This window comes from Saccopteryx leptura, chromosome 1, assembly GCF_036850995.1.
Source record: "Saccopteryx leptura isolate mSacLep1 chromosome 1, mSacLep1_pri_phased_curated, whole genome shotgun sequence".
Taxonomy (NCBI): Eukaryota; Metazoa; Chordata; class Mammalia; order Chiroptera; family Emballonuridae; genus Saccopteryx; species Saccopteryx leptura.
In genome coordinates this window covers 199,505,168-199,518,067 of record NC_089503.1, presented here as the reverse complement: position 1 = coordinate 199,518,067, position 12,900 = coordinate 199,505,168, and the positions used below count along the sequence as shown (strand labels likewise).

The 12,900-nt window shown below is 49.6% G+C and overlaps 1 pseudogene; it reads left to right on the top strand.

Annotated features, from left to right (window-relative positions):
- The window catches only part of LOC136388201 (tigger transposable element-derived protein 1-like), a 29,426-nt pseudogene extending 22,030 nt beyond the window's left edge, over window positions 1-7,396 (top strand).
- The last annotated feature ends 5,504 nt before the right edge of the window (window positions 7,397-12,900 follow it).

Sequence of the window (12,900 nt, the reverse complement as noted above, 5' to 3'; positions counted from 1 at the left end):
TGGACATGGTCTCAAATCCAAGAACCAGGAGCCACAGGGCAAGATGTAAGGGGAGGGTCTGGACTCATTCCAGAGCCCTGTGTGAATGTGTCCAGCTTCTTTTTTGAGAGAGAGACAGGAAGGGAGAGAGATGAGAAGCATCAACTCCTAGTTGTGTCAGTTAAGTTGTTCAGTGATTGCTTCTCATTTGTGCCTTGACTGGGGGGCTCAAGCCAAGCCAGTAATCCCTATTCAAGCCAGCGACCTTGGGCTCAAGCCAGTGACCTTGGGATCATGTTGATGATCCCGTGCTCAAGCCAGAGATGTCGCCCACAAACCAGATGAGCCCGCACTCAAGCTGGGGACCTTAGCATTTCGAACCTGGGTCTTCAGCATCCCAGGGTGATGCTCTGTCCACTGTGTTACTGCTGGCCAGGCAACAGGCCTAGCTTATTAAGGAGACCAGGGTAGGCCAAACAATCATGATGACTTCTACTTTTAAAGCCTAGAATTATTGAATATATTAGGAATTAAAGTTAAAAATATAAATGTGGACCCTCATTTGTGCCTTAAGTGCAGTAAACAATAATCTTAAAATTAACCAACGTATGTGAGCCCCTCTGTCCTCAGAACCCGTGCCATCAGACGGGCTCTCCAGCCTAGAGGCACGAGAGCTGTGTCATTGCTCTCATCTTAGCAACTCATTCCTCAGCCCCACAGCCCAGTGTCTCAGTCGTGAGCCCTCCTATGTCCTCAGTTCCCAGTGCGAGGCAGCCAAGTACCGACTCAGTTAGAAAAGGTCCATCTTGAGTCCGAGCACCAGGTGAAGACTCCGCTTCGCCTCTGCCGTGGGTCCCACACCGGCCAGGAGACACTGTCTGCCGGGGAGCCGACAGCTGTGCTGTCTCAGACAGGCCCAGGCCGAGGTACCGCCACGGTGGTTTCAGAGAGAGCCAGCCAGGCTGTAATTACGCCCAAGGTTCAGTTCTGAAGGCTGAGCTCGAGGCTGGAGGTGCCCCTCGGGCAGGCCCTCCAGGCTCGGACTCAGGGTGCAGCTCTGCCCCTTGGCCTGTGAGCCCTGCAGACTGGGCCCCTCGGCCCTCATGGTGCCCACTCTCCTGTCTGCGGGGTCATCCCTGCCAGGCCCATCCTCACCCACAAGTGCCCAGTGAACAGAACGCTGAGAGCCTCTCCACCCCTCTCTCTTCAGAGAGTGCGTGGCAACTGTGCCGATCAGCTCCCTCTCCTCTGGCAGCCGGCCCTGCACGTCTGGGGGCAGCAACAGTCCACGGTCAGGCCACCACGGTCCGTCCTACCATTCCCCGGGGCTGTGGGTGCGTGTGTCCTTCTGTCTGCATGACCATCTGAGAGCACTCACACTCCTGTCTGTGCCCATCTGTACCAGGAAGGGCTAGCAGCCTCAATGCTGGCAGAGGGTCTGCCACTGCCAGCCCACTAAGCACTCTGCTACACCCGGAAGCCCAGACGGACACCCACGGACAGCAGGGTGGTTTGACAGCTCGTGCACGCTCACCCTGGAACTTGGGCATGTCTGCGCACAGGCAGGCCAGCAGGGGGCACGCCGCGGGCTATTCCGCCTCAAGGAGGGACGGGCCTGAGGAAGGAAGAGCAGACACAGGAGTCCCCGTGCTCAGGTCTGGCCCAAGAACATGAAGAAGCGGCTGGGGGCGGGGGGGGGGGGCAGGGACAGGAGGGCACAGACCAAGGCCTTTACTACTCCCATGGATTCAACGCCTGTGTCTAAGGTGGAAGGGGCTACAAGAAAGGTGGAAAAAACCCCAAAACACTAAAAGAGCTGTTTCACTAAACTTTATAGACCTTAAGAAACCCAAAGCAGCAGGGAGTTTCCCTGAGTTCCGGGCATGGCCGGCAAGACCTGATGGCGTGTGCAGCCTCCCGCCCAGCATCCATTGTGGGGTGTGTGTGTGTGGGGGGTGGAGACAGGGACAGGAAGAGCCGCAGGGCAGCCAGCATGAGAGAGCAGACACGGGTGACCTCCTACTGGCTCCTTCAGAACTGGCTGGGAGGAGTGTCTGCAGAGCAGGTAGAAACACAGCAGGAACAACACTGCTGGTGACAGGTGTGCTGACTCTGCTGTACCCTGGTCTAGGTTTGGGACACGCAGACTCCACTAGAGTTGGAGCTTGAACATTTATTTGCTCCAGGGAAGCCCGCCGGGTCTTCTGCACCCCATCTGTTTCCTACAGATTAAAAGGCTTCCAGAACCACAGTATTTGACAGGGATCTTTCTAAACAGTAGCAGCAGCTTGGGGACCACAGTAGGGGGAGAAATCAATGTAGAGAATGGGTCTGTCCTGTTGGGTAAGAATCACCCATTAGGAACCGAATGACGGAGATCCTTTGTCTTGTCCGCAGAAACATGGGTCCAGCCTGAGGCTCAAGGTCCCACCGGGTGCCCCGCCCTGAAAGGCCATACTAGACACAAGTCTCATCATCTGCTCACAGATTTCTCTGGAAAAGACCTGTATATCAAATCCTGAGCTCATATGCTTTCATTGCTTATATTTAAACCTGCTGTCTGTGAAGATTAGCCCAATATTATATTTTCATTTTTATGAGCTGTTTGACTTTTTTTGCTTTTTTATTGAATTATCTTTTAAGAAGGTCATCTCATTTTTCTTTATCTTATTTCTCTTTTACTTTTACTTTGTAAGTAGATAAGAGGAAGAAGAAACAGCAGAGTATCAGGTATGAGGATAACTCACAGCTACAAAGGGCTGGCTGAGACTGTTTTTCTCCTAGAGAGAGAGTAGTAGTCTTTATTGTTATTGTAAAGGTAATACTGCTCATGTCAAGATTTCAAAAAATATATAGGAAAGATGTAAAGAAAAAATAAAAATGATTTCCAAATCACATTAATTGGAAGATAATCACTATTAACAGTCTGGTAAAAAACCTTGCAAGTGTCCCTCCACACGCATACAGACACACCGACAGAGGGGGAGAGACAGACCGCGCACAACCCATCCCAGGTCCCTCAGGAAAAGCCTGGTGCTGCCCCTTGAACCAGCGACTCAGTTTTGTCACCAGGGAAGACACACATATAAGCAAACCCCATGTTTCAAAATTACCCATCACGCTGCAGCCCCACAGATCAAATTAACCACACAGGGCAGCCCTAAAGACCGCTCAGGAAAATTGCTAGAACCACATTGTTATCTTGTTTCCAGAACAATTCAGAACACTGGTGAGGAAACACACAGGACGCAGCATCGTCTCTGACGTACATCGTCCTCTGACAGGGGCCTCGGCTCCTTAGTGGCTTAGCATACCACATGTGTGGGTGGGGAGTCCTCTCACTCACTTCCCGGCCTCACGCTGCAGAGAGTCCAAGCATGTTTGCTCACCCCTGCATCTGGAGAAGGCCCCAGAGAGACTGACAGAACTTCTGGAGCCCATTAGTTGCTGGTCTACATTCAGGACAAACTGACTTGTTTTCCACCAAATCAGTAATTAAAAATACCAACATAGGATGAAACTAAACAAAGCCTTTGCTGACGAGGAGAGGGTCAGGGCTGGCACAAGCCCCAACAAGGCGCTGGGGCAGGGCCCGCACCTCCTCTCAGCAGCTGAGGAGAGAGAGAGGACTTGGCGGTCTCATTTCTGAATCAGGGGCTCCTCGCCTAGGCTCTGTCCCGAATGTATCCCATGCCACATGTGGGACGTGATCACACCCAAGAACTGTTTGTTGTTTTTCTGGAATGCAGCATTAACTGGACTTCCTGACTTTTAGCTGCTAAACCTGGCGTCCTTATACTGACGCCTGGTGGGGCCACACACCGTACCTTACTTCTCGCAATCTCCAGCTCTACACACGGGAGGCGCGGGTGACTGTGTCTAGCTCTCAGGTCATTGAGAAGCCCCAGCGTCCGTTCAGTAGGTATTTACTGATGCCCACTATGGCCTGGGCCCAGGAAATACAGCCTGTCCTCCAGAAGATTCCATGAAACAGTTAAGTACATAATGGGTTACTGAGAGCAACAGAAAGTGTAGGACGCTGCAAGAGGCAGATCTACCAGAGCCCTGGAACTGGTCAGAGAAGCACTCTGCAGAAATGACACTTGAACTTGGACATATGTAACCCAATGTGTGTACTTGGGGCACCTGCCACTCAGAATGTCCAGAACTGAGCTCAGTACCTTTCTTCTTCTCCCTTGAACTTGGGTTAAAGGGAGCTCTCCTGGGTTACCGTGTCACATGCCTGCGAGTCCTTCTGAAGACATTCCTGACACTCCCTCCCTGTATCAAGGCAGGGAGCAAGTCTCCCACCTCCACCTCCTCCATCTACACCCCGCTGCCCTCGCTCTCTTCACCAACTTCCTAACCAGCTGATGCGGGGCTAATTGAGTTCCTCTTACACCTCTATTTTACACTTGGACTAGGAAAAGTTATTCTATTTCCCTGCTTGAAACATTTCAGTGACTTGCTTTACTGCAAGTCCGAGCTCTGTAACTTGGCCAATAAGGTCCCCATATATGGGGCCTTACACAGCCTCCCCGGACTGGCTTCCACCACCCTTCTAGCAGCACTGAGCTGCTTGCAGTCCCCGCACAGGGCGTGATGTTTCATGGATCTATGCCGTTACTCACTGTGTCCTCTGCTGGGCTTTCCCGTCCCTCCCTTTTCAACTCTATTCTCCAAGACTCTGTCCTCCAGTTATCTCTTCCAGAGCGTCTTCCCTGGGTTGGGCTGAGTGCTGCAGAGGGATGGGCCATGCCCAATGCATGCCAGCGGCACCGATGCCTCTGTGAGAGCCTCAGAGTGTCTTAGACCCATGCCAAGGGAGGCTCCTTGGCCCGAGTTGGCACATTGCTAACGGCCGATGCACCGCCACGGTTAGAGCTGACTGCACCAGCAGATCAAAGACAGTCATCAATGCGCTGGTGCTGACCCAGGGGGCCGGCATACGCCATCTCTCTAACCTAGTTCTGTGCTCAGCAGAGGGAAGGACAGCCAGTTTGGTCTGAACCACACCAGACTGGGGAGTTTGAATTCAGAACACTCAGCATCACAACCAGCAGACAATGATTTACACAGAAGCCGAGAGACGCCGGGCGGGGCAGGGACCCCAGAAGCCGAGAGACGCTGGGTGGGGCAGGAATTGTAGCCCTGTGGAGGAGAAGCATGAGAAAGCAAGCTGTAAGGAACAGGGGAGCCCCGTGAGCAGTGGTGCCAGCACCGCGCAGCGGCTGCGCCCAAGGGCCCCTGGCTTACCAAACATTCTTAGCAGAATCCCCTGTCTGTTGGATAATCTACACAGTGCTATGTGGCTCGAAGGGCTGGGGTCCCCGTACCCTCCCGCTGGTTGTCCCTGCACTGACCAGCGCCAGGGAGCCTATCCACCCTCCCCGCACAAGGACATGCTGGGCAGTTCTGGTCCTGCCAACAAGCCCTACTTGAGATATGGGTCATTACAAAGTGAAGAGTCAAAGCCTCAATGGGATGTGCAGGCACGCCTGGTCTTATCGTACTTCGCTCTACCTGCCTCATATGACTGCGTTTTTTATAAACTGAAGGTCTGTGGCCACTCGGCATCGAGCAAACCCACCGGCGCCATTTTCCCGAGAGCATCTGCTGATGTTGTGCCTCTGTGTCACAGTTGAGTAATTCTCATAATGTTTCAGATGCTTCCTTTGCTATGATATTTGTTACAGTGACTGAAATTAATAACCCTACAGTGGCCTCTAAGTGAAAGGAAGACAACTCTCACTTCAAATCAAAAGCTAGAAATGATTAAGCTTAGTGAGAAAAGAGTGTCAAAAGCTGAGACAGGTTGCCAGCTAGACCTCTTTTGCCAAAGAGTTAGCCAAGTTGTGAATGCAAACAAAAAGTTCCTGTAGGAAATTAAAAGCGGACACAGGACTGAGAAGAAAGTGAAACAGCCCATTGCTGCTATGGGGAAAGTTTTGGCGGTCTCGAGAGAAGACCAAACCAGCCACAACAGTCCCTTAAGCCAAAGCCCCGTGCAGCGCAAGGCCCTAACTCTCCTCAATTCCATGAAGGCTGAGAGGTGGGGAAGCGGAGAAAAGGAGTTGGAAACTAGCAGACGTTGGTTCACGGAGCTGAAGGAAAGAAGCCATCTCCACAACATAGAAGTGCAAGATGGAGCAGCAGGTGCTGATGCAGAAGCTGCAACAAGTTGTCCAGATCTAGCTGAGATAATTAACGAAGGTGGTTGCACTAAACAGGCTTTCAATGTCCACGAAACAGCCTTACACTGGAAGAAGAGGTCATCTAGGCCTTTCATAGCTACGGAGAAGTCAATGCCTGGCTTCAAAGCTTCCAAGGACATGCTGACTCTCTTATCAGGGACTAATGCAGTTGGTGACTAAGTTGAAGCTACTGCTCGTTTACCATTCTGAAAATCCTAGGGACCTTAAGAGTGATGCTAAATACACTCTGCCTTTGCTCTATAAATGGAACAACAAAGCCTAGTTGACAGCCCATTTGTTTATAACATGGTTTCCTCAGTATGTTAAGTCCACCTCTGAGAACTACTTGAAAAAGAGATTCAAGATATTGCTGCTCATTGACAATGCACCTGTCACCCAGAGCTCTGATAGAGATGAATAACAAGATCAGTGTTTTTCATGCCTGCTAACACAACATCCATTCTGTAGCTCACGGACTATAGAGTAATTTTTACTTTCAAGTCTTATAATTTAAGAAATATATTTACTAAAGCTGCCATAGACAGTGATTCCCTTGATGAATCTGAGCAAAGTACATTGAAAACCATCTGGGAAGGATGCACCATTCTGGATGCCATTCAGAACATTCGTAGTTCGTGGAAATAGGTCAAAATAGCAACATTAACAGGACTTTGGAAGGAGTTGATTTGAACCCTCATGGATGATTTTGAGGGCTTCAAGACTTCAGTGGGGGAAGTAACTGTGGATGAGGTAGAAATATCAAGAGAACTAGAATTAGAACTGGAACCAGAAGACGGGACTGGATTTCTGCAATCTCCTGACAAAACCTGAATGACGGATGAGGAGTTGCGTCTTGCAGATGAGCCTGGAGAGTAGTTTCCTGAAATTGAATATTCTCCTGGTGAAGATGCTGTGAAGACTGTCTGAAGAAATGACAGAAAGAATTTGAAATATGACATAAACTTGGTTAGCAGAGCAGTGGCAGGGTTTGAAGGAACTGATTCCAATTTTGAAAGTTCTATTGAGGATACAATGCTATCAAATCGTATCACACGCTACAGAGAAATGATTTCTGAAAGGGAGAGTCAACCCATGTGCTCAACTTTGTAGTTGTCCTGTTTTTCAAAGTTTCCACTGCCACCCCAGCCTTCAGCAACCACCACTCTGATCAATCAGCTGCCACCAAATCAAAGCAAAAGCCTCCACCAGCAGAAAGATTATGAATAGCTAAAATCTGATGATGGTCAGCATTTTTTTAGCAATAAAATATTTTAAAATTAAGATATGCATATTGTATTTTTTGGATATAGTGCTATAACATAGTTAGTAGACTATGGTACAGTATAAATATAACTTTCATATGCACTGAGAAACTGAAAAGCTCATGTGACTCACTTTATTGCAGTGATCTGGAACCAAACTCCCAATATCTCCAAGTTATGCCTGTAACTATTATAATAGAAAACACATACTCTCTTACCCTATTGGCATATTTCAAACAAACACAGACCCTTTATAATACAATCTGACAGCACCCATCAGGAATAGCCAGATACTCTGCAATGGGTGGACTGTGTCCACTACAATGATGTGTTGAAGTCCTAGCCCCAAGAGCTTACGACTCTGACCTTATTAGGAAACAGGGTCTTTGCAGATGTAATTAGCTAAGAGGAGGTCATACCAGATTAGGGTGAGCCCTAAATCCAATGACTGGGGTCCTGGAAAAGGGCCACGTGAAAATACAGAGAAGAGGGCGCCCTGTCCAGAGGTGGAGCCAGAGGAGATGACCGCAGCCCAGGCACACAGAGGATGGCCAAGGACCAGAGGCGAGGACGGAGGTGAGGAATGGGTTCTCTGTCAGATCCAGTCCTGCTGCAATCCTGCTTTTGGAGGTCTACACTCCAAACCTGTGAGGATAAATTTTGTTATTTGCCAACCAGTGGGTGGGATTTGCTGCAGGAGCCCTAGGAATCGGAACATACATCCCAACCCCCAAACAAAACAAAACCCGTCTGGGGGGGGGGTTATTGCAAAGATATAGCTTAAAATACTGAGGAATTCAAACCATAAACAGGAAACTCATGGTGCTGTTTATAAGTGGGGAAAATAAAAAACTCTAAAAAATATAGCAATCCAAAACAGCTACATAAATTATGAAACTATATATCATGGAAAATGCTTGCAATGGTTAATTTTATATGTCAACCTGATTGGGTCACAGGGTGCCCAGGAATTGAGCCAGACATTGTTCTGGGAGAGTCTGGGAGAGTTTCTGCGTGAAAGTAACATCAAAGCAGTAGACTGAGGAAAGCGGCCTGCCCTCCTCGGTGTGTGCGGGCCTCACCTGGCCTGAACACTGCCCTCCTCGGTGTGTGCGGGCCTCACCCGGCCTGAAGTCTGGACAGAAAAGGCTGAGGAAGGGGGGATTCACCCTGCCCTGGTCAAGGCCAGGCTCTTTCTGGAGATGGTACAACAAACCAAACAACTTTCAGGATCTTCTTCCCTTTCCTCTACTGCATTCTAAGAGTCACTGCTGAGCAGCTGTGCCCTATTCATAAAATCAGGGATGGGTTTTCCAACCAAGAACATCCCACATCCCCAACAACAAACAGCACGAACACCGGCAGGACCCTGTCAGCGCCCAACAGCTGCCGATGGGTCTAGAAAACACAGGGCTGCTTCTGAGTAGAACAAGCAGCCACACGCTCAGCACTGGGATGAACAAGAAAGGCTCTTGGAAGAGTTCTGCCCTCCCAAACCATCAGTGGCTCGTGGCCACACGGGAAGTGTGAGGAGTGGGAGCGCAGGGGAGTCCTGGGCCTGGGAGAAAGGCTGGCATCAGAGTCTCTCGAGATCTGGACAGCTCTGCTCTCTGAGCCCCACTGCACCTGTTCGTAGGGCTTCCATGCGGCTCTCTGCCATTGACTTTCTACCTTACACCGCTTCTCTGTATGACTGTCCAGTTTCTGTCCAAAAATGAAAATATGCATAATTTCTCCTCAAACTCCAACTGTGGAAACACCTTAGTCAGCTGACTCGAGTGACTTTCTACGTCTGTCGGCCATAGGACAGAACCACTGGCATCTATGAGGGGAGGGGGCTGTTCTGTGGCAGGAGGCTGGGAGGTGTTATGGAGGAGGGTGAGGCTGCTCCCACAGGGAAGAGGATGGAACGGATGAAACAGAAGACAGTCACCTCCTATTCGCTGCCTTGGCTCCAAGTAGCTCTGGGACTCCAAGGAGGCTTGGCTCTCTTTGGGTCACCAGGGGGGCTTCCATCTTCCCTCTGTGCAGAGTGGGACTAGTATGGGGCTGGGGACAGGGGCAGGAGTGGGAAGTGGGTCCGCTAGGCCTCCCTCTTCTGCATCCGGCTTCTAGACGCTATAGGAACAGAGCAGTACTTAATGGATGTCAAAGTGAAGCCCCCCTTGCTATAAGCCTTTTCTCTTTCACTGAAGCCTCCTCACACCCACTGTCCTTGAGCTGCAGATGTGACAAGGGAGAAGATAAGGGCGTTGAAGCACAGCAGGGGACCACTCTGAGGCTCAAGCGAGGAGGCAGCATTCTCCCCACCGTCTGGCAGGGTTTGCCAGTCCCACAGTGACAAAAGCCACTTTTAGGGGCTGAGGAGGAAAGGGAGAGTGGAGGAATGTCTTACCTCTCACCTGGATGCTGCAAAGATGTTATGAGAATAAGATCACGTGGGCTGTCCGAGGGGCAGCAAGGAACAAGGACACCACAGCTTCCTGCAGCCTCAGTTGCAATTAAATTCTCCAGACCCACTGGGCACCTCTGGACAGGAAGCCAGCAAGTTGGGCTAAAAACCACAAGGTAACAGGAACATGTGGATGGCACACGGTCTCCTAAGCCCAGGAGAGCTGCCCCATGCAGGCACTCTGAAGCACTCCTACAGGATGGGCACATCTAGATCCTTCTGCTTGTCACCACCTATAGATTCACTTCCAGCTTCTGGAAGAAAGTAAATCACTCTGCACTGAACTACACATACTTTTATTCTCTATACAGTCTGCAGTGTGTGGCTGACGTGGTGTTTGGTTTACCCAAACACCTTCTCCATGGTCACATCCCACACTTTCCCCTTCTTCCTGCTTAAAATAGAAATGTGATGTCTGGAATGGCAGGAACCATCTGTCACCTTGAGGCGACAGACATATATAAGTGCGGCAAAGAGTCACAGACATTGAACTTGACACTCTCAAACTACTAAGCCAATACCAACAAGTACATATAACCAGATTCCTTATGTGACACAAATCAAATCCTGTTTGTTTCAGCATAATATTTGGGTTATGTTACTTTCAACATGAAAGCTTTCCTAAAGGATACATGGAGTCCAGCTAGCTTTACTGAATTATTAAAGTGTTATTGTTGACAATGATGTAAGCCAAAAGTGAAATAAAAAATGCATAGCTTGGTCAAACAATTGTTCTAGCAACATGTCCTCAAGCATGTACCAGAATCTTCACTCTAAGACAGTAGGTATGGGAGAGCACATGGAAAAACTAGTATTGAGAGAAGAGGCAGTTGTTTGTGTATGAGTGCACAATGAAATAGGCTTGGCTGTAGAGGAGATAGGAGCTAATGCTCCAACATGCATTAAATCTCAGAAGATTAGTGTAAGCCAGTCATGCTAAGACTATCTGCTTTGGAACTGGTTAATTAGGGGCTGGCGGACATAAGCCAATTTGGGTCATGGACCTACTTAAATGTTTTGGACAAGAAGCTAGTTTCACTTCCCTCTGCTGGATACGAACAGGAAGTATGTTTTTTCCAGTTGTGGCCAATAGCCACAGGATGACCATGACCACAAGAGTAATGAGTCTTAGCAGGATGCTGGCTCTGGCAGCAGAGAATGGGTCCTTGATGACATCTCTAAGCTGCTAAATCAGTTGGCTCTGGAGTCTACCTTACTTTTCGATTTCCTAATATATGAAATAAATGTCCTTAATGTTAAGGTCAATTCAAAGCAGAGCCTCCATTATTTTTGGCTGGGAGTATCTTATTTGGTACCTGAAACTGAAATGCTACAATTCTCAGACTCTAAAACATGATGTGGAATTTGTTAAATGGAGAAAGTGGAGTGACGTCACAGTAATGGCACCGTGAGCAGCGCGTCCGACAGATCTCCCCAAAATCACAACAAATTTATCAACTAGAAACAGAAAAATTTATCCTTGGAGCATTCCGGAGTTCCACACAAACTGAAAGCGAAAGGACTGTTATCACTTGAATCTGAGAGACGAGGGTGTGGAGGAAGCTAACTACCACAGGGACGTTCATTCAAGCTGCGGAGGGAGTGCGCCTGTGGTGAGTCGGCCCACACTCGGGAGCTGCAAGCAGCCGCCGGCGCGCGCGCCCGGTCTGGTTGCAGAGCAAGCACCGCTAACGTTCCCAGCGGCCCACGCACTGCGAGTGAGAGTCCCCAGCCACCGGTGCCCGGAGCACCCCATTCGCGCGCGTGCCCTGGGCATCCCACGCGCCCAGAGCGCCCTACTGGCCCGCACACCCAGGGTGCCCCATTATCCTGCGACCGGTGCGCCCCAGCCGCCAGCGGCGGGGCGAGCGGGAGAGGCGCCAGGGCGGTCTTCCCTACTTGGGAGATTCTCTCCGTGGGCGGGGCACCTCACCCAGCCATTCAAGCTAACAATCAAGCGTTGGGGGAGGGGCGCGCAGGCAGCCTGAAATACCTTCGGGAGCACAGCTGCGGATCCAATCACTGAAATTAGATTAACCCATGGAATCTGCGCACCCACGGGGCTCTAATTGATAAGATCTCTCTCAGTTCAGCGATCCAAGACAAGAAGCGTGATATTTTTTAGTGCCTCTCGCTAAAGGGGCGGGGGCAACTTCTGATTGATAGAGCCTCCATATTCAGGGATAAACACTAACAAGAGGGACTTGGCAGATAAGAGGATCTTTACTACACTAGTCGCAAGCAGAGACTAGTGCCTCTTCTTCCCAGCCAAAACAGGCTACAAAGTGTGGAAAGCCTGGGTTGAGTGGTCCAACTGAATGCTAGGCGCTGAACAGTCACCTTGACAACAATTGACTCACACCCCCGCCTGATTACACTGGAGGCTCTGACTGCCAGAGCCTTTCCCAAAGCCTTGCGCTGAGTGGGAATAGAGTGGGGATTTCCTAGCTCTTTGAGCCTCTTACTCCCCAGGCAGAAGCAGTAGCAGCCTTATAGCTGGATCACCAGGCTGCTAATTCAGGAAGGGGGGACTAGGAGAGAGACTCCTGGAAAGCAAACTCTCTCATCGTTGGACCCTGCAAACGCAAACAAGCCTTGACTACCAGCAAGACTAAAGCCAATTATATGACATTGCCATAGAATCCCATCAACTGCAAATCCCTACCTAAGTGTGACACAGGGGCAGAGCCTGGGGTACAGAGTCACCGACCAGGAAGAGGGAGAGAAAAGAAAAAGGAGGAAGTTAACCTCTCAAAATCAAGAAAAATCCACAGACTTTACAACTTGTTCCACTAATTTTTTTTTTGTTGTTGTTTGTTTCTTCTATCTTATTGCCTTTATTATTATTATTTCTATTTCCTCCACCTCGGTCCTTTTATTCTCTGCCCATCTTATGCTTCCCTTTTCTTGAACTACACTACCCATGAGTGTTACATTTTATTTCTTTTCTTCATCCTCACCCTCCTTTAAGGTTATACTCCAAAACACTTAACTCTCACTCTCTCCTCTTTTG